We start from the raw sequence: 21971 nt of genomic DNA on the forward strand, positions 1-21971 counted from the left end.
TGTATATTTTATTGTGTATCAGATCTCTTTTCATCACATTTATTCCCCCCTGACCCTTTTACTGCCTCCACCACTCTCCTTTCCATCTATTCTGGTAATCACATTAATGTTTTCTATGTCTGTGTGCATTTTTCTCTGCTTAATCACTTCATCTTTTGTACCAGCCCCCCCAAACTTCTCCCTTCTATCAGCTATTACTCTGTTCTTTGTTTTCTATGAGTTGCTTCTATTTTGTTTGTTAGTTTACTTTGTTCATTAGAATCCACATAAAATTGAGATCATCTTGTACTTGTTTTGTGATTTCAATTGAGTCATTCAGGGAAACTTCCAGGGAAGATTCAGAAACAGGAATGTGAAATAGAGTTTGAAGGATCAACAAACAATGGCCTCAGAAAAGGGATGTTCAAAGATTGGGGATGAGGGAAAAAGGTTTCCAAATAAGTCAGAATCTCTGTCAGAAAATTATTTTAACAAAATCATGCTTTGTTTATTAGTATGAACCATGTTCAAGAAGAAGCAGACCAGATTTTTATGGATAAGGTTAAACATGTATCAGCAGAGCTGGATCAGGCTCATTTAGCATTTTTTCAACAATTTGTTTTTGACCCATGATTTCTGTGCAAAGCAGAGTTGGTTTCCTTATCTTCTGGGTTCCTGGGTGTTGCCTTTATGGGAGGGGCAGGGTTCTAGGAAAGGGGAGGGCAGACATTCAGATTTGAGCTGAGGGAGAAGAAGAGGATTTTGATCTCAAAGACAGGAAATTTGAAAGAGAATAATAAAGTAGAAAAAGTAAGTGGATAAGAGGTTGAAGAAACAATACAAGAAAAATCTCACCTGTGCTGTTTAAACCATAAGTCCACAAACACCAGAATAACCAGGGTAAATGTTACAGCCAAACAGATCAATATCAAAGGGAGAAAATATCCTTCTGATTGAGGACTAAATAATGTCAATCTATGAAATACAGTCTATCCTACCTCAGTTAATGCCTCTCATTTCACAGAGTTGGGACCTTACAAGAGTTTTCTTTTGTATTTTCTAGATCCCTTATTTTAATTCTTTCTAGTTAATGTGTCTCTTTTCATTTTTCTTTACTACCTCTAATCCACTTTCTCTGTTTTCTTGAAATATAACTGCTTTGAATCTTTACACTTCCTTATAATTTGTATTCTCCAACTTTTATCCTCTTGTGCATAGCATTCTTATCCATTCTCCAACTTCTCATTCATCAGCCCTGGAACTGTTGGAAGACTATCATTTCCCAATGGGGCCCTCGTTCTTTCTCAGTTCAGTGGATGATTATATCATGGCACTCCAGGCTGCTGTGTTTCACTTAGCAAGTCAGGCCAGCTGACTGTCCAGCTGCCATAGTCAGGGTTACTTGAAGATACCACGTCCCATCAGCATTGGGCAGGACTTCACCTTGTCGAGTGCCCCCGCTGCTCCTGTTGACCCCGCATCCACATCACCCACACAGGTTTCGGATGAAATCCAGAGATGTGTCACACCAGCAGCAGATGGCCAGGACCAGGACTGGAGCCTTTGGTCACCCAAGCCTGTGGCTTCACTGGAAAGAGATGAGAAGATTTGGAGTTTAGGTATCTCAAGCCAGAGCTTAGAACCCCTGAACCCACACTCACCTTCAAGCCTCTTATTCTGTGTCTCAAAGGGATGATAAAGAGAAAAAACTTGAATACAAGAATTAAGCACCTAGGCTGTGAGGGGAGAGGAGGTTGGGCTCACCTTGTCGTTCCAGCTCTGACTTCCCTCCTTGCAGGAGGCCTGACAGGAATCGAGAGCAGGTGTCACTGAGAAGGCCCTGCACAATTTCTTTAATAATGTGGCGACGATTAAGCACATTACAGACATTCTGAGCCTGACTCCTAGTTCCTGGAAACAGCTTCTAGAAATTTCCTTGGAAACTTAAGAAATCTGATCTTTGATATGCCACATTTAAAAAACTTTCTGAGGCCTTTCCAGGAATGCACTCTAAAGCTGCCTGATACCTGGATCTCAAAGGGATCTGGGGATGGTCAAGGAAGAGAGAGTCAATATGGAAAAAAATTGTAGGGAGGAAACATCAACAATATAGAAAGTAGAGGGATTCAAGGAAAGAAACATATTCAGTGACCCACATTAAGACTAGATTTTGGAAGAAAAAGCAAGAAGAATTCTATGGGATGAAAATGTAAATATAATAAAGGACTATTGAAATAATTAATTTGAAAGGGCTAGATGGGAATACTGCAAGAAAGACAGCAGACCAGTCAAGAAGATCTCACTCGAGACTGGTTGGGTATTGCTTAGATCAGGTGAACACTTATATGAGGGAGAGAGAAGGGCAGGTTTTGGTTGGGAAAGGCTGAGTCTGAGATCAAGAATGGGAGAAAGAACATAGGCAACCACTATTCCAAGGAACCAGAATATAAGGGTATAATCAGGATTGTGAAGATATATACATGTAAGTCGTTTTTGTATGTGGTGGGGAAGGGGTAGAGTAGGAATATTGGTAAGAGGTGAAGAAAAAAAGAAAAAGTTAAGCCAAGGGAAACAGAAGATTTAATAATGGTTGGAGTTCATACATCATTTTCCCTGGTCAGAGCTTTCAGGTAAATATCAACCTTGAAAAGCAAACTCACATCCAAACTGAAACTGACTGGAAAATGCCGGCACTTCCTGAAGGAAGCTGTGCATACACAACAGCAGTAATTGAAAGTGCTTCAATTCTTCCTTGCTAAAATTACCCTGGGACTAAAGCCAAAGAATGCAGATAGGGCTTGAAACACTGTCCCAGCAATGAGTCTGCAGCTCACCCAGCCAGCCTCAGCCCTCCGTGTGCTGATACTTGCATAGCTGAAAGACAGAGAAGGGACAATGAGAGAAGATGAAAGGAGGGAAGATGAGGAGCCCATGCAGGAAAAGAATAATGGTAATACTTACAAATTTCCACATACATGTATTCCAATATCCCCTCCCCCCAATATAGCTTCTTGTCCCCCCTAATCAGAAAGAGAAACAGACTGGCATCAAGGATGGTGCTTGGCACTCACTTGGCATGCAGATTCTAAGTGTGCCCAGTAGGAGCATTACTCTCTTCCTAGAGATACTCTCTAGAACTTTTCTACACTCTGCTTTGCCCAACCACAGTATGTTTCCACCTGGGTTCTTCTCATCCACTGTGCTTGGTCCATGGCAGAGAATTCCTTGAAAGAGCAGGGGCAGAAGTAGCAGCACTGGAGTTCTGTTTGATAAAGAATGCCTCAGCAGAACAAGTTGTCCTCAGAACTGAAATAACACTTCCCCTCCAAACCCTTCTGAACTTTTCTGTAACATCCTTTGCCACAAAAATAAATCAACTTCTCCCTCTGCTCACTTCTGTGTGGGAAGAACCCGACTGCCTCCCTCAGCCATAAGCCTCCCACAGTGTCTCTCATTTCCCCTCTATCTCTTCCCTGTCTGACTTCCAGATTTTCTTTTTACTTTTGTCTGCCTCCTAGCCGCCCCATTGCACCAACATGTATAGAAGAAGTTGTGGCTTGATAACCATGTCTGCAGTCTGTGGTCTGCCTGGGAAATGTAGTACCTCTTGGCCTTGGAGAACTCAAGCCCACACTTGGATTCTCAATGTCCATTTCTATAAAAAGAAGTAACCGAAGGTCCTCAGTAGTGCCCTGTGGCCTTTTCAGCAGTGTCCCCACTCCTGATCTCTCTGTGGTCTTCTCCTCCTATGAACAGCTTCCCAGCCTTCTCTTCTCTCTTTTCTTATCTTTTCTGTATTTTTCTACCTACCCATTATTTTTTCTCTGGAGTCTACTGCCACTCTTCTCATTGCCTTGCCTGTTCCTCCTGTCCCCTCAGACTATTCTCTGTCTTCATATCCTGCTCTTCCTAAAATCATTGTCAGAAAGAAATAGTCACTTTGAATGTAGCTGTATAATTCACAGGCAAATCTCCATAACCCACAGTGAAGAAGCAGCAGCAGTGGAAATACAGATTATCAGGTAAACTCAGAAAAATATCCTTTTTCTCAGTTTCTCTAGTCAGACCAACTGTCGCTGTTAAGGATCCATAAGAATTCTTAACTGAGAAGTGATGAGTTGGTAAGTAGACAGATTTTCATTAATGTTGTATGAGTGGGTTTCTAGGGGATGCATAGGGCCTTGGGCTCCCACTCTACCCTAAATGAGTTGAGTGTGTCTCCAGGTCCCCTGGGTATGAGGAGTAGTCATGCAGCCTTCCCCTCACAGTTCATGTACTGGGAGCACTGGTGCCTCCTCGATGTGTCTAATTAGAGAAGTATTTTATAGGAGGCACTCAAGGGACTGGGGTGTTCATGAGAGAAGTAATAACTGTGTTGAGTCTTTACTTTTGTTCTTTACATTGATATTTACTGTGGCAGCCTGCAGGCAGTTTAAATACTACCCTTGGTTTTCATAGACACGTTCAACTAACATTTAATCAGAGCCCACCTGGTTGTAAAATTTATGTCAGACACTAAGATTTCAGAGAGAATTTATTTTTTGTGTGTGTGACAGAGACTGATAGGGACAGATAGACAGGAAAGGAGAAAGTTGAGAAGCATCAGTTCTTCATTGCGGCACCTTAGTTGTTCATTGATTCCTTTCTCATATGTGCCCTGACTGAGGGGCTAGAGCAGACCAAGTGACTTCTTGCTCAAGCCAGTGACCTCAGACTCAAGCTGGTGAGCCTTGCTCAAACCAGTTGAAACTACATTCAAACTGGTAACTTTGAGGTTTTGAACTTGGGCCCTCTGTATTCCAGTCCAATCTTCTATCCACTGCTCCACTACCTGGTCGAGCTTAGAGAGAGCTTCTTAAGAAAAAGCAAAGCAAAACAAAAAATACCGCTCCACAACTTATACATTTATAATATAAAGGACTCACAGAATCGTGTTCCAAGTTATTGAAAAAAGTTTAAACTCATTGTCATTCATTGTTTCTGACTCTAAGACGCTGGTTTCATATACCCCATGTTTAATGCTGTGGGAAAAAATGTCAGAATTCTAAGGTAATGAAATAAACTTATAATTTTTTGTTCAGGGAAATGATCATCCTCTTGTCAGGACCAAATAACTATGTTTGAAATACTCAAAAAATCAAAGAATATGCCTTATAACTCCTTTTTGAAACTAATGATATAAGTAAAACCAAACATTAACCTGAAAAATACAGTAAGTACTAATATAAATTTACATTTATAAATGAATGGAGTGCCTCGAACTTAACAGTTTAAGCACAACAGAAAGAACCATCAACATGACAAAAGGTAACCGAAAAACTTAGAAGATATGTGCAAACAAAATCTCTGATTAAGGGCTAAAATCCAAATATACATTGAACTCATACAACACAACAAAAAACAAAAAGTCTAATTTTAAAAATGGGCAGAAGACTTGAAAAGACACTTTTCTCAAGAATACATAAAAATGGCCAACAGATACATGAAAAAATGACCAACTTTATAAGCTACAGGAGAAATGCAAATCAAACCACAGAGCCATCAACTCATACCTGTTAGAATGACTGTTATCAACAAGAAATAACAAATGTTGAAGAGAATATAGAGAAAAAAGGGCCATCCACTACTTATAAAAATGTAAGTTGATACAGTCACTATGGAAACAGTATGAAGTTTCCTCAAAAAATAATATGTGGGACAGAAAACAGAAAGCAACAAGCAAACAAAATAAACAAACAGTCACAGAAAACAACAGAGTGGTTATCAGAGGAGAAGGGGAATAAAGGGAGGTTGAAGAAGGTAAAGAGGGTCAAATATATGGTGACGAAAAGAGACCAGACTTTTAGGTCATGAAACATAATGGAATGCACCGAAGATTTATTATAGAATTGTATACCTTAAATAAATATAACGTTATTGACCAATGTCATCTTAATGAATGTAAGTTTAAAAATTTATCTAAAAAATATATAGTTAAGCCTAAATAATGGTTTGAGTGCACTGGAAAATTTAGTGCATTTCATTAATATTTCAGACAGAAGTTAATAAGAAAATAATTATATTCCACATTACTTAATTCTTTGGGGAGACAGAAAAAAAGGGAGATAAATAAGTTTTATATTAAATCATATATTATTGACCACAAGAATTATATTCTGTATTATTTAATTCCCTGGGGAAACAGAAAAAAAGGGACATAAATAAGTTTTATAACAAATCATATCTTATTGACCACAAGAGAACAATATAAAATAGAGTTTTTCAGAAAAATATGTTAAATTATGACTTCCATAGGGGACTTGATTTACTCATGTTGGTGGAGAGCACTGGCCTTTTCTTTATCTTGAAAATTTGCAAATATTTTAAATATTTATTTTAAAATGATGAATACATTCATCAGCATTCTAGAAAACAATGAAGAGATTCTACTGTGAACAGGAATCTTAAAGAATTTCTTTAAAAAGACAACAAGGCCCTGGCCGGTTGGCTCAGTGGTAGAGCGTTGGCCTGGCATGCAGGAGTCCCGGGTTCGATTCCTGGCCAGGGCACACAGGAGAAGTGCCCATCTGCTTCTCCACCCCTCCCCCTCTCCTTCCTCTCTGTCTTTCTCTGTCTTCCCCTCTCTTGCAGCCAAGGCTTCATCGGAGCAAAGCTGGCCCGGGCACTGAGGATGGCTCTGTGGCCTCTGCCTCAGGTGCTAGAATGGCTCTGGCTGCAACACAGCGACGCCCCAGATGGGCAGAGCATCGCCCTCTGGTGGGCGTGCTGGGTGGATCCCGGTCCAGCGCATGCGGGAGTCTGTCTGACTGCCTTCCTGTTTTCAACTTCAGAAAAATAGAAAAAAAAAGACAACAGATAAAATGCCTCAAAATCCACAGCCTTAAAATCATGCAAAAGAAAAATAATGCAAAGCCCTGGCCAGATAGTTTGATTTGTTAGTTTTGCTGCAAAACGCAGAGGTTGCCATTTTGATCCCTGGTCAGGGCACATACAGGAACAGATCAATGTTTCTGTCTTTGTCTTGCTCTCTCCTTTCTCTTTCTAAAATCAATAAAATATATATATTTTTAAATGTAAAATAATACAAATAAAAAGGGATGTTTATAAATAATATAAATAAAAAAATGAAACATACAAAGTATGATAATTAGATAATTATTTAGTTATTTTCAAAATTATATTAAACTTATAAGGATAGCATGGTTTAATAAAATTATATAGTTTTCAAGGGTACAGTTCTATAATACTTTCTCTGTGTTTTACAATGTGTGTAGGTACATCTTCTTATGTTAGATCAGCACGTATTTGACATTCTTTACCCGATTTTACTTCACCCTGCCCTTTTTTCCCTCTGGGAACCACCATACTGTTTGCTGTATATTTTTCTTTGTTGTCTTTGTTCTTTTGCTACTTTCATATCTATATAATACATATGCATAAAACCCTATGATTCTTGATTTTTTCCATCTAACTTCTTTCATTTAGCATACTATTCTCAAGATCCATCTATGTTATTGAAAATAAAAGTATTTTTTTCTCATGAGAGTATAGTATTTCATTGTATTTATGTACCATATCTTCTTTATTTAATAGGAGTACAAATAAATATCTTTAGAAATAAATGCTATCAACATTTTCAGGTATATATCAACTGAGAAATTACTGGGTCATATGGTCTCTTTATTTATAAAGTTTTGAGGAGCATCCATAATTTTTTTATAGTAGTTATAACAATTTACATTTCCATCAGCAGTGTATGATGATTCTTCTTCTACATCACCTTCTCAACACTTATTATTACTTGTCTTACCTATAATATCTAAATAATTATTTATTAACATTGGTTTAATTGAATTTCAAGCTTTAAGAACCGTCGGTCATATAACAGTAATCCAGGAATTTCTCATAGCAGAGGAATATGTTTGACTGGGAAGATACTCCATCCTGAAAACAGGCACAATACTTGAAAGAAAAGGAGATCATGGAAAAAGTAACTAGACACCCCACTGTACTTTCTTTTTCTTGCTAGAAACTAAAACAGGGATTGGGAACCTATGGCTCTCGAGCCAGATGTGGCTCTTTTGATGGCTGTGTCTAGCTCGCAGACAAATCTTTAATAAAAAAATAATAACATTAAAAATATAAAACATTCTCATGTATTACAATCCATTCATTTCCTACTGCTCATGTTCACGGTTGTGGGTAGCTGGAGCCAATCACAGCTGTCCTCTGGGAAAACACTAAATTTTTATTGGATAATGCGTAACATACATGGGCCATTGTATGGCTTTCATGGAATTACAGTTTAAAATATGTGGCGTTCATGGCTCTTTCAGCCAAAAAGGTTCCCGACCTCTGAACTAAAGGATCAATTTGCCTCATGGACACAGAAAGGTAAAGGGGAACAATGTTGTATTCTGAGTAGTAGCCCTCTAGTTCTACAGAAAGTTTTGATACGTATGACATATTTTTAAAATTTTATCTGAAAAAAATAAAAGCATAAGATTTTACATATTTTTTCTATAAAGTAATCAAGGACTTATCTGCCTTACACATAGTAAAACATAGTAGAAAGTAGGAAATGTATAGAATCTTACATTAGAGAAGTAAATATTGAAGCTTAGGGACCAAAGGGGAAGAAATAGAGATACATCATAAGAGAAGGCCCTGATAACAGGTGCCGTATTGAAAAAGTGTCTTGTTTTTCAAGCAAGTGAACAATTTTAAACATGAGAGTGATGTGATTAAAATAGCATTTAGAAAAGTTTCTAATTCACGTTGAGATTTGCAATCAGACAGTGATGAAAGCTACAAAGCAGATGACTTTAGTGACCTGAACAAAGGCAGTAGCAGTGAGGCTGCAGAGTAGAAAGAGCAAAGCATGGTGGTAAACAGGATTAGTCAAACAAAGTGTGACCAGGAGGACATAAAATGGTGTCATTTATGAAGATAGACAACACAGGTTGGGAGTGTTGGGCAAACAAGTTTTAGTAAGTGTTTTTTAGGTCTGCTGGCTTGTACTGGGGCAGCGCCCAGTGTGTATAGTCTATAGAGGCCTGTGGGTGCTTGCCCTCAGGGCAGCAGGTTGCAAATATCAGATCGCAGATTACCTGCCTTCATGGAGAAGGGCGATTGTTTGCTATTGTTTGCTGGAGAAGGTTTTTTTTTCCCCTAACCTATTGTTTTGGCTAGTTAGTTCAGAGAGGGAGAGAAGAAGTGTGAGAGGCATGGGAGCCCTGAGATGCTTGTTCGGCTGAGGACTACTGAGAGTGCTGGGGTCCGAGATGAGAGAAAGGGAAGCGGTCTTCCCTGCATACGCTCATTCACCATTACAAGACTGTAATAAACAGAATGGCCATTTTCTGGCTCCACAGTTCTTTTACTGTCTCCCCGAATCTAGTGTGAACCTGCATGGCCATAGTGACAGCCACTAGCTTTACAGGGAGGAGGGTATAGAGATATACAGTCCATTTGGGTTATGTTGAAATTGAGGCTCCAGCTAGAGGTATTTTGGTGATTCATAGCATATAGATTATTGCAAGAAGGTGTTATGGGTTACAAAGTATCTGCTGGGCACATGGCCATAGAAAGTAGTGTAGACCTTTGTAAATATGTCTGTCATTTTTAAATAAAATTTGAAGTTAAATTTAATCAATTGTATTATTTTTGTCTTATAAAATGTCCAAGTCTCTTGAATGAATTCACAGGCTGTCCTTAAGTTACAACAATCTCAACATTCAATGTTTCAAGTTTATGATGCTCACTCTCATAAAAACTTTTAAAAAATGAGATGTGAGTGTTTGTGCTTATGCAATTAGCTTCGTACTTTCAGACTGTGTGGGCAAAATAGTTTGGTTGCACTGTGGAAGAATATGCAGTAAAGGGGCAGGTAAGTGAGGAAGTTGTTGTCCCCTGGTATGCTTACTTTTGCTATTTTGGACTGTGAAAAGCACAAATGTTTCATTTGTGTTAGGCTAAAGTGTGTTTTGACTTACAACAAAATTTGGCTCATGTCACTGTCATAGGAACAGAACTGTGCCAAAACCCGAGGACTCTATGTTATTTACATTTTATTTATTAAATATTGAGCACTTACTGTGTGCTAGACATTTTTTAAGTATGTAGTGACATGATAACAAATGATAGGAAGGATGGAACAAGTCAAAGATATCAAAGAGGATTCCCATAAAGTGATGACACATCTGCACTCTGAGAGATTAGGTGTTAACCTGAAAAAAGAACACAGTATATGCTAAGACCCAGTAAACACAGGGAGTATATACCATTTGAGGAACCAAAAAAAGTACAGTTCATTGACTTATATTTCATAACACAAAATTTCTCAAATATCATTAAAATCTGCTGCTCTGTTTTAAATATATTTTCTTTTGAAAAAATGAACTAAAGATATTTTAGGATATAATTATGCGTACAGCAAAGACATTAAGAGAAGGTTGAGCAATGAAAGGGAAACAATAGAACAGTGGTTCTCAACCTTTCTAATGCTGTGACCCCACAATACAGTTCCTCATGTTGTGGTGACCCCAAACCAAAAAATAATTTTGGTGGCTACTTCTATGATTCGGAATGTAAATACTTGATATGCATTATGTATTCTCATTGCTTTAGGTGACCCCTGTGTTTTGGTCGTTTGACCCCTGCCAGGGTCGCGACCCACAGATTGAGAACCGCTGCAATAGAAGAAATGAGAACAAAAACCATATGATCCTATCAATAGATGCAAAAAAGCATTTGATAAAATACATTATTTTATGTTTAAAACACTCAACAAAATAGGTATAGAAAGAAAATATCTCAACATAATAAAGGCCATTTATGACAAACCATCAGCTAACATCATATTAAATGGCATAAAACTGAGGGCTTTTCCTCTAACATTAGGAACAAGACAAGGCTGCCCACTCTCTCCACTCTTATTCAATGTAGTGAAATCCTTTTCTAAATTCAAATCATTCAAAGAACAACTTTCAAAAGAAAATATATGTAACATTAATTTTAATTTTTTGGTATAAAACATCATATATTTTTTCTCCTAGCTTGACAGAACTTCTTTAGCTCCTAACTGTCATTTAAAAAAAATTATGGAATTTATTAGGGTGACATTGGTTAATAAAATTATACAGTTTCAGGTGTACAACTCTAAGATAAATCACTTGTACATTGCATTGTGTGTTCACCACCTCAATTCACATCTTTCTTTATCACCATCTATTCCCCTTCTCCACCTCCTGTAACCCTTTTTTCTCCTGTGATCACTCACTGCTATGCCTATAAGTTTTCTTTTATTGATTAAATCTTTTTCTTACTAAATAAATTTACTCTTTGTGGTCAGGTTTTATTTAAGAAGAAATTTCCCCTCCTGTGCTTTTCCCTGAGGGCTTCCCATAGTCACACTCACAGATCCTCTTTCATTAAACTTCCTGCCAAAAGAGAAATACTCACTGGAACCATATTAATAGACACGCTTTAAACAAATTGAATTTCTTGACTAAGAAAATGATGAGTGAGGGAAACTACCTAGAATTCATCTAAAATCATATTGAATAAATATATGTAAATGTAAGAAAATGTTTTATCTGCTATTGTTAAAAATATCAATCCTTTGTAATCACCAAACGGATGACCTCTTTTTTCTTCAAAGAATTCTGATTTATAACTTTAATGATATGGGAATAAAAAATGTCAATTTATTGAAAACTTAACAAAGTTATTAAATAACATCAATTATATCTATAAACAAAAGACAGGTAAATTTTTGTAGAATAAAATTTTATCAATTTGAACACGTTGCTCTTTCATCTTAGGTCTAGAAGAGGGTGAGTGCCCAGACTGTCCTATATAATCACACAATGGGGCCTTTTCTAAGTCCATTCAACTACTCAGCAATTATTCAATTTTCGAACTCTGCCCACACAGCCAACTAACTCCTTCTTATAGTTAATTTTTAGGTTTACATATTCTAGCTTTTTTTCCCTTCCATACAATTTGCAAAGAAAAGTAATGTTTTTTCTCTGAGGGTTCATCTTTCTTTAAAGTGATTTTCCTTTAGATAACAGCTTTATTCATGTGATTTTATGAGGTCAATACTGTCCAAAATAAGCACAGTAAAGGATACAAAGTAGATCTCTTTGATAGTATCAATCCACATTGTTCTTATCATCATTTCCTACCTCTTAACTGACCTATTTTCAATTTCCTCAAAACCTTCAGCAATTAAGATTCTTTCATAAACTCACCAATGAGGGTATTTAGCTCCCACCTTGAAAACCTGTGTGAGAGTTCCTAGCCCTGTCTGCCATGGCCTCAGTCACCACCTGTCACGTATCATTACAGTCATATCTAGTGACATAAACTGGGTCTACACACTAAAATTATTACATAAGCTCTGAGGTCCTCAAAGTGCTAACTTCAAATGGAAATCTTGCCTTTCTCCTCACTTTTAGCTACGTTTTTGCTATGTAGCTAAAGGAGCTTTAAATTATGCTATACACAACTTAGAGTTATGCTGTCCAATACAACTACTGTGGAAATGTTTTATTCTGTGCTGTTCAGTACATTATTTAAATTGAACTGAGTTAGTTTAAACTTGGAAAGAGTTTTCATGTTTAAACTGAAAGTTATTATTTCTAATTTTATCCAAATCCTTATGACTTTCTGTGATACAAATATTCAACTCACCAACCAGAATGACCTACCCATCATATACAAATTTCGAAGAAAGACAGTGCCCATCCCCAGGGGAACTCCTGACACACTTGCATGGTAACTGCAGTGCTTTATTTAAAAATGTCTGGAGAATTTAAGTTCTCAATAGCTCAGTTAGTTGGAACATCATCCAAAGCATAGATGTTGCCAGTTTGATCCCGGTTTGGGAACATACAGAAACGGCTCTAATGATTTCCTTTCCTTTGTCTCTAAGAAAAAAAAAAGTCTGAAGAATTGATCACCACGGAATTCTACACTTCTTCATTCAACTACCCTGTTTATAATATCTTATATTCTATGGTTAAAGATTACTGTTTTTTTATTTTTTACATTATTAATGAGGTATAATAAATAATGAAGTGGTTATTTCATTAATCTTCAAAAACTTTTTAAATAACTTTAATATATGGTGTTAACATGAATTCAAATGTCCTACTCAGTATAACTCCCTCACCCCCACCCTATTGTCCCCCCCTCCCTTCTTCCCTTTAGGATTTGCTGTCCTGTTAGATGTATCAATGTGTTATGTATATATAATTTCACTAATCCCTTCACCTTCACTGATTCCATTCCCTCAATCCTCTTCCCTCTGACAGCTGCCCCTCTGCTCCCTTTCACCCCACCTCTGCATCTATTCTGTTCCTCAGTTCACATTGTTAATTAGATTCCACATATAAGTGAGATCATATGATATTTATCCAGGCTTATTTCACTTAGCATAATAATCTCCAAGTCCATTCATGCCATCGCAAAAGATTATTTACTTTTTTTCATGGCCATGTAGTATTCCATTGTGTATATGCACCACAGCTTTTTTTGTGTGTGTGTATATTTTCAAAGTGAAAATCAGGTGGGGGAGGCAGACAGACAAACTCCAGCATATGTTCAACTGAGGTCCATCTGGCATGCCCACAAGTGACTGATACTTGGCCCCTCTGGGGGGTTGCTCCACTGCAGTCGGGCCATTCTAGTGCCTCAGGTGGAGGCCATGGAGCCAGCCTCAGCATCTGAGCCAACTTTGCTCCAATGGAGTCTTAGCTACGGAAGGAAAAGAGAAAGATAGAAAGGTGAGAAGGAAGGGTGGAGAAGCAGATGGGCATGTCTCCTGTGCACCTTGACCAGGAATCAAATACGGAACTTACACACACCAGGCTGATACTCTACCACTGAACCAACCAACCAGGGCTGCACCACAGCTTTTTATCTGTGAGACCTTAGTTGTTCATTGATTGCTTTCTCATATGTGCCTTGGCCACAGGCCTTCAGCAGACTGAGTAACCCCTTGCTCGAGCCAGCGACCTTGGGTCCAGCTGGTGAGCTTTTTGCTCAAACCAGATGAGCCCGTGCTCAAGCTGGCGACCTCAGGGTCTTGAACCTGGAACCTTGGCATCCCAGTCCGACGCTCTGTTCACTGCGTCACTTCCTAGTCAGGCTGCACCACAGTTTTTTAATCCACTTGTCCACTGATGGACACTTGGACTGTATTCTGATCTTAGCTATTGTAAACAATGCTGCAATAAACATGGAAGTGCATATGTTCTTTTGAATCAGTGATTTGATATTCTTACAATATACTCATAAAAGTGGGATAGCTGGATCAAAGACAGTTTCATTTTTAATTTTTTGAGGAAACTCCATACTGTTCTCTAAAGTTGTTGCACCAGTCTGCATTCCCACCAGCAGTGCAGGAGGGTTCCCTTTTCTTCACACCCTCGCCAGTGCTTATTGTGTGTTGATTTGTTAGTGAGCGCCATTTTGACAGGTGTGAGGTGGTATCTCATTGTGGTTTTAATTTACTTTTCTCTGATGATTAATGATGTTGAACACTTTTTCATATGCCTATTGGCCATCTGTCTGTCCTCTTTGAAGAAGTGTTTGTTCAGTTTTTTTGCCCATTTTTTAATTGGGTTGTTTACCTTCCTAGTATTTTGTTTTAGAAGTTCTTTATAAATTTTGTTTGTTTTTTTTTCTTTATTTCACTTGCTCGTGGAGATAAAGCAGCAAAGATATTGCTACGAGAGATAACGAAAAGTTTACTGCCTATGTTTTCTTCTAAGATGTTTATGGTTTTGCAACTTACATTTAAGTCTTTTACCCATTTTACATTTATTTTTGTGAATGGTTGTAAGTTGGTGGTCTATTTTCATTTTTTTGCATGTACCTGTCCAATTTTCCAAGCACCATTTATTAAAGAGACTATCTTTACTCCACTGTATGCTCTTAGCTCCTTGGTCAAATATCAATTGATCAGAAAGGTGTGGGTTTATTTCTGGGTTCTCTGTTCTGTTCCATTGATCTATATGCCTGCCTGTTCTAATGCCAGTACCAACCTGTTTTGATTACAGTGTCCTTGCAGTATAACTTGATAACAAAAAGTGTGATACCTCCCACTTTATTCTTTATTTTCAAGATTACTGAGTCTATTCATGTTCTTTTTTGGTTCCATATAAATTTTTGGAATATTTGTTCTATATTTTTGAAAGATGCCATTGGTATTTTAATAGGAATTGCATTGGATTTATAGATTGCTTTGGGTAGTATAGACATTTTAGTGATGTTTATTCTTTCTATCCATGAACACAGTATATGCTCCCAATTGTCTGTATCTTCCTTGATTTTTTTTTCAATATTTTACAATTTTCCAAGTACAAGTTTTTTACCTTCTTGGTTAGACTTATTCCTATGTACTTATTTTTTTGTTGTTGCAATAGTGAAGGGAACTGTTCCCTTAATTTCTTATTCAGACAGTTTATTGTTGTTGTATAAAAATGCCCCTGAATTATGTATATTAATTCTATATCAGTTCACCTTGCCAAGCTCATCTATCAGATCTAGTAATTTTTTGACTTAGACATTTGCGTTATCTATGTACAGCATAATGTCAGCAAATAATGATAGTTTTACTTCTTCTTTTTTTTTATTTTGGATGACTTTTATTTCTTCTTCTTTTCTGATTGTTGTGGCTAGAACTTCCAGAACTATGTTGAATAAAACTGGTGAAAGGGCACACCCCTGATTTCTTCCTGATCTGAGGGAATTGCTTTTAATTTTTGCCCATTGAGTATAATGTTGGTTGTCAGTTTTTCATAGATGGCCTTTATTATGTTGAGGTATGTTCCCTGTATTCCCACTTTGCTGAGAGTTTTTATCACAAATGGGTGTTGGATTTAATCAAATGCTTTTTCTGCATCTATTGATATAATCATGTGATTTTTATCCTTCTTTCTTTTGATGTGATGAAACACATTGATTGATTTGCAAATTTTATACTAGCCTTTTTTCCCTGGATTAAATCCCACTTGATCATCATGTATAACTTTTTAAATCTATTTCAGGATTCAGTCTGCTAATATTTTGTTGAGAATTTTAGCATCTATGTTCATCAGGGTTATTGGTATATAGTTTTCTTTCTTTGTAGTGTCTTTACTTGGTTTTGGAATGAGGATCATTCTTGCCTCATAAAAGCAGCATGGAAGTCCTCCCTCCTCTTGAATTTTTTGAAATAGCTTGAGAAGAGTAGGTGTTATTTCTTCTTTGAATATTTGGTAAAATTTGATTGTGAAGACATCTGGTCCAAGACTTTTATTTGTTGGGAGTTTTGTGATATCCATTTCAATTTCACTTGTTAATTTCATCTGTTTAGGTTTTCTGATAGTTCCAGATTAAATTTAAAAAGATTGGCTGTTTCTAGGAATTCATTCATTTCACTTAGGTTGTCCAATTTTTTTGGCATATAGATCTTCATAATATTGTCTTATAATCCTTTGTATTTCTGCAGTGTTAGTTGTTACTTCTCCATTTTTATTTCTAATTTTATTTATTTAAGTCCTCTCTTTTTTTTTCTTGATGACTCTGGTTAAAGGTTTGTCAATCTTCTTTACCTTTTCAAAGAACCATGTCTTGGTTTCATTGATCTTTTGTATTTTTTTTAGCCTTTATATCGTTTATTTCTGTTCTGATCTTTATTATTTTATTTCTTCAGGCTTTAGTTTTTGTTCTCTTTCTAGTTCTTTTAGATGTAGGGTTAAGTTGTTTATTTGAGCTTTTTCTTGCTTTGTAAGGTATGCCTTTAATGATATAAACTTCCTTCTCAAGACTGCTTTTGCTGTGTCTCATAATCTTTGAGTTGTTTTATGTTCATTTTTACTTGTTTTAAGAAAATTTTTTATTTCTTCCTTGTTTTCATAGCTAACCCATTTGTTATTTAATAACATGCTATTTAGCTGCTGAATGTTTGAATGTTATTCAGTTTTTCTATTGTAGTTGATTTCTAGTTTCATGCCATTGTGATTAGTGAAGATGCTTGACATGATTTCAATCTTCTTAAATTTATTGAGACTTGTTTTATGTCCTAACATGTGGTCCATCCTAGAGAATGTACCATGAGCACTTGAAAAGAATGTATATTCTGCTGCTTTGGGGTGAATGACTCTGAAGATATCTATTAAATCCAATTGATTTAGTGTATCATTTAAATCTGCTGTTTCTTTGTTAAGTTTCTGTCTGGAGGATCTATCCATAGATGTTGTGGGATATTAAAATCCCCTACTATTGTAGTGTTGCTATTCATCTCACTCTTTATGTTCATCAAAATCTGCTTTAGATATTTATGTGCTCTATATTAGGCGCATAAATATCTACTATGCATATATCCTGTTTGATTCTCCCTTATCATTATGTATTGACCTTTTTTATTCCTTACTATAGCCTTTGTTTTAAAGGCTATTTTGTCAGATATAGCCATTTTTTTTATTACCATTTGCATGAAATACATTTTTCCATCCCTTCTTTGTCAGCCTGTGTGTATTTTTTGTTCTGAGGTGAATATCTTGTGGACAGCATATGTACAGGTCCTTTTTTCTTATTCAGGCTGACTTTTGATTGGAACATTTAATTCATTTACATTTAAGGTTATTATTAATATGTACTTATTTGTTGTCATTTTATTCTTTAAATCTACAATCCTATTTCTGTTGATTTCTTCTTTTCTTTTGCTCTTTTTACAGCAGGCCCCTGAACACTTCTTGCAATGCTGGTTTGGTTGTAATAAATTTCTTGAGCTTTTTTTTTTTGTTTTGTGTGGGAAGCGTTTTATTTCTCCTTGAATTTTAAGTAATAGCCTTGCTTGATAAAGAAGTCTTGGTTATAGGTTCTTGTTTTGCATTCACTTTGAGTATTTCTTGCCAATTTTTTCTGGCCTCAGTGTTCCTATTGAGAAGTCAGATGTCATCTTTAGGATGGCTCCTCTGTAAAGTAATTAACTGCTTCTTTCTTGAAGTTTTTAGTATTCTTTTTTTCTCTTAACTTTGGCATTTTAATTATGATGTTTGTTGGTGTAGGTTATCTTGGGTTCCTCTTTAATGGGATTTTCTGTGCTTCTTGAAAATGTGTGATTTTTTTTCTTCAACAATTCAGGAAAATTTTCAGCTATGATTTCTTCAAACAGGTTCTCTATCCCTTGTTTGTGCTCTTCTCCTTCAGGAATCCCTATGATGCAGATGTTTCTCCTTATGTTGTCACAGAGCTCTCTTAGAGTTTCCTCGGTCTTTGTGAGCCTCTTTTCTTTTTGCTACTCTGCTTCTATGGTTTCATTTATGTTGTCCTCTAAATCGCTGACTCAATCATCTGCTTTATCCAGCCAGCTGTTGATTCCTTCCAGTGCATTCTTCATTTCTGATATTGCATTTGTTATTCCTGACTGGTTCTATTTTATGATTTCAATGTCCTTTTTGATGCTTATTATCTTTTTATTTAGGTGTTCGCTTTTTCCATCCACTGATGTTCTAGATCCTTGAACATCCTAAAAATCATTATTTTAAACTCTGCATCTGGTAGTTTTATTACTTCCATTTCATTTAGTCCTTTTTTCAGGGCATTTCTGTTGTTGATTAAATTGGGTCACATTTCTCTGTCTGCCCATTTTGTCTGGGTATTAAGTAGTGCTGTCTGACTTTGAAATTTTTGTCATGTCTTTGTGAGTAAGATGGGCTTAATGGTACTGACCTTCAGGCCACATGTTTTCTTTGTTCTAGGAATGCTTTTTGAGGATATTATTTTTTTCATTGTGTGTGAGTATTGAATTCAGTTGGTCCTTTTGTAGGTATGGTCATTTCTTCAGACTGGCTGGCTCTAAATGTCAACTTTGATCATGTGTACTGAACAGTGTGAAAGGTCTGTCCTGTGGGGTGTATTTATTCTCCACAGTGTCTGGTGCCTGCTAGACTCTTTCTTTGGGCATGCTGTTTGTGTAGCTAGCTGAGTCTAGCATTGATGCTGTCTTTTACCCACTACCAGTTGTGTTGGCTCTAGATCTTCTTAGGTTGGCATCAGCTATTTTTTGTAACCTGCTGTTGGCTACCTGTCTGCAGCTACTGCACTTTTTTCTGTTTGTGTCTGCGTTTTCTGTGCCTGGGTAGTGTGAGAGGGTCCAATCTTTTTATAAGGATCATCTTTCTCCTGCTTAGAGGTGACAGCAGCTCCGTAAAAGCCCCAAGTTCCATATGACTTGTCTTTACTTTTCAACTGTTCCTCATTCTCTTGCAGCTACTTGGTCTTTCCACAGAGTCTTCTGTAGAAATATTGTAGTGTGGGCTCAGACTGGCCTCATCCACCAACCTGTCTACAGGTTGCACGCTTGTTAGGTTAAGGTAGCTGAGGTTGAAAATACAATGTTAGTGGGACTCCCTACTTTATGGGCCTCTTGGTCAGGAGCTTAACTGGGAATATGGCCCCTACTCCATAGCCTAGTTCTTCAACTGCTGCTGGATACTCAAATTTTATTTCTCCCTGACAAGCTGATCAGCAGGTTCAGACCGAGTGTGGGTGATATTTCCCTCTGCAGAAGTTCTTCTAATTGGTGAGATCCTGGTCTCAGGGAATAAGACTGAGAGAGTCTTCTCATGGGTCTGACTGTGCCCCCTCCCTCAAAGTTGGCTAAGTCTCTGAATCAGATCCAACAATAGACTAATAAGGACCCACATATTAAATGTTCATACTTAAAACCTCTCTCCTTTCTCCCTATGGAATCTAGATCATCATGGAAGGATAGTTAGCACCTAGGCCTGCTGAATGTGAAGCTCCACCCTACCCAATGCACATGAGCCACTATGACAGTGCTGATCATAGACAGTGGAACTCGCCCCAGCTGGGCCAGTGGTGAGGAGTCCTTACTTAGGATACCACTCAAGCAATGGTGGTTAGGTCCTGAACTGATGTTTTCCATAGTTGGCAACTGGATATGCCTGCTTTGGGCCTCCCTGGTAGGAACCTGGCACAGACCAATGGGAGACACTGTTTGTGAATGGCCCATCAGCAACCTTCATAAAGCTATAAGCAATCCAGAGTTTATAGCTGCCTATGCTGTGCTCAAGTACACATGGAAATACCAACTGCACACCTAAGCTGACTTTTACTCACTCTGGCCCTGAGAGAAGGTCCACTTAAAAGGCCAAGGTTCTGTGAGTCCTGCCTCCTGTGGCCTCTGTCTGCTAGCTGCTTGTTGGGTTTGGCCACTGAATAAAACTTTGCTAGAGTCTGGAGCTTGTGGCAATTCAGGGATTAGGAAAGGTGATATGCATGGCTTTGCCCCTCTGCCCCAGATGTCAGTCTGTCCAGAATTTTTTTCAGAAAAATCATTAGTAGGGTGTGGCCACAGGAGTCTGCTGTGTGTGGCTTCTGAGACTCAGAGGTGTGATCTACCATATTTCAAACAATTTCTACTGAGTCTTCCGTGAGGTGGAAGCACCAGTCTTAGACTCAGGAGCATTGGGGAGAAAGCTTTGTTCTTAATACCATAAAACTGAGTCATTGACATGTTCCCTGCTTCCTCGCTTCTCAGAATGACCCATTGCCATGACTGGGGTAGAAGAGATTCCTGGAAGCAGAGCAGTTGCTTTTCCCCAGGCAGATGCTGCTCAGAGACAATTGCTCCACCCAAGAAAGATTGCGACTGCAGTATTAGAGAATGACTCAGCACAGGGATTCCATTAGCCATCCCTCACAGTGTCTTTTCTTAAGCCTCCAACTTTATACTCTCCTCATGCAAATATAGTAGTACTGCCAGCTTTCCTTCCACCAGAGCCTCAGGTAAGTGTCTGTGAAGAAGATTTTCTGTGCAGGGCCTTTAAGATGAATCCTGCCTCTCTGAGAGCTCTGTCTCTTTCTCGCAGACAGAAAGCTGGCTCTTTTCATCTCCAAATGCTATGTGGACACCTATTCTCGGCTCTGGGGCTCTAGGATGGAGCTCCAAGCCCACATCTCTCTGCTGATCCTCCCTGCAGTGAGAAATCTTCAGGACCCTCAACCGCTGCTCAGTCCTGGGAGCAGGGAAGCCCTTTCTGCATCTCTGCCCTTCCTTCCAGTCTCAGTGTGGTTTCTTCTGCTATCCTTGGTTATAAACTCCTCTTTTAGTACAAAGTTGGTTTTTCAAGATGCTTGTTATATTTTTTATTAACTTTATGGGGTGACATTGATAAATCAGGGTACATATGTTCAGAGAAATCATTTCCAGGTTATTTTGACATTTGATTATGTTGCATACTCATTACCCAAAATCAAATTGTCTTCCATCAGCTTCTATCTGGTTTTCTTTGTGCCCCTTCCCTCTCCTCACCCCCTCCCTTTTTTTCCTTCCCCAGTGTAACCACCACACTCTTGTCCATGTCTCTCTCTTTTTTTATGTCCCACCTATGTATGAAATCATATAGTTCTTAGTTTTTTCTGATTTACTTATTTCACTCAGTATAATGTTATTAAGATTCATCCATGTTGTTGGAAATGATCCTATGTCATTATTTCTTATGACTGAGTAGTATTCCATAGTGTATATATACCACTTCTTTTTTATCCACTCATCTATTGAAGGGCTTTTGGGTTGTTTCCATGTCTTGGCCACTGTGAACAATGCTGCAATGAATATGGGGCTGCATGTATCTTTACATAGCAATGTTTTTGAGTTTTGGGGGTACATACTCAATAGAGGGATTGCTGGGTCATATGATAGCTCTATTTTTAATTTTTTGAGGAACCACCATACTTTCTTCCATAATGGCTGTACTACTTTACATTCCCACCAGCAGTGAATGAGGGTTCCTTTTTCCTCACAGCCTCTCCAACATTTGTTATTACCTGTCTTGTTGATAATAGCTAATCTGACAGGTGTGAGGTGATATCTCATTGTATTTTTAATTTGCATTTCTCTAATAGCTAATGAAGATGAGCATATATCTGCTGGCCATTTGTATTTCTTTCTGGGAGAAGTGTCTGTT

At 37.7% G+C, this 21971-nt stretch overlaps 1 pseudogene; it reads right to left on the reverse strand.

Annotated features, from left to right (window-relative positions):
• Positions 1-503: 503 nt before the first annotated feature.
• LOC136329877 (T-cell surface glycoprotein CD1e, membrane-associated-like) lies at positions 504-3632 on the reverse strand (annotated as a pseudogene).
• Between the last annotated feature and the right edge of the window lie 18339 nt (positions 3633-21971).

The sequence above is a fragment of the Saccopteryx bilineata genome, chromosome 3, assembly GCF_036850765.1.
Source record: "Saccopteryx bilineata isolate mSacBil1 chromosome 3, mSacBil1_pri_phased_curated, whole genome shotgun sequence".
Lineage (NCBI taxonomy): Eukaryota > Metazoa > Chordata > Mammalia > Chiroptera > Emballonuridae > Saccopteryx > Saccopteryx bilineata.